Source organism: Vulpes lagopus, chromosome 21 (genome assembly GCF_018345385.1).
Source record: "Vulpes lagopus strain Blue_001 chromosome 21, ASM1834538v1, whole genome shotgun sequence".
NCBI classification, from domain to species: Eukaryota; Metazoa; Chordata; class Mammalia; order Carnivora; family Canidae; genus Vulpes; species Vulpes lagopus.
The window spans coordinates 19,756,434-19,757,499 of NC_054844.1; positions in this window are offsets into that span (position 1 = coordinate 19,756,434).

Consider the following 1,066-nt stretch of genomic DNA (forward strand, 5'->3'; position numbering starts at 1 on the left):
GTGCCATATTTTGAGTAAAGGGAAAACGATACTTGATTCCATTGGGGTATTATAATAAAAAATTTAAAAAAATTGGGGCCTTTCCCTAAGGCACTTGCATATTTTGGAAAGCTCTAACAAAAGGTTTCGTGATTAGAAGGAACTAAATAAAATCAAAATAAAGTTTTATCTGGGCAAAATTTTCCCATTTAAATCGGGTTAAAAAAAAAATTTTTCCACACGAATCTTTTTTTTAACTGACACTGAAGCACGGGAAAACTCTTGGAAGACAAATGCCCAAGGAAATAAATTTAGGCATTGCTAATTTTAAATCCCTTTTCAATTTTGGTTCTAATAAAAAAGAAGTTTTTTTATCGATTTTTGCTATTTATTATCCTTTCCTGTTTTTCTGGTTGAGGAGGCATTAAAACGTTTTTTTCTAAGTTTTTTTCCCTTTCCTTCTGAAAAAAAAATTTCCCAATTTTGTTCCATCGAAGGCACTTTTTAAAATAAGGCAAAAATTAATTAAACAAATTTTTAAAGGGGTCTTCACATTTGGGAGCCTGTTTTCTTTTAAGTAAATTTTTAAAATTTAAAACTTTTTTTATTAAAAAAAAAACCCAAAGATTTACAGGGAAATTAAAAAAGACGAAACAGAGAATTCCCCAGCACTCGCCTCAAAGTCCCCCAATTATCGTATCTTATTTTAAAAGGGTTAAAAACAAATATTAGTTTAATGAATAAATTTTAAAATTTTTGGGGCTTTAAACCCAAAGACCAACTACTTTTTTTCAGTTTTTTTTTATTTTTTTGCAAAATTTCCCCAAACCCCCCAAAACACTTTAAACACTTTTTCCTCATTTTTCTTAGGCCCCCTCGGGAAATTGTGACATTTTTTTAAAGGCCTTTTCCCTTTGTTGTTGTTGAACACCTTAGAAGTAGGGTATTTTTTGTAAAATCTCCCTCATTTGGGACATGCCCCTGTCGTTTACTCATGTTTGAACTGTGATGTGGATTATATACAAAAGATATAGGGGAAAAATTTTTATTAAAAACATAAAAAAGGGATAGATACTATCAACATAAA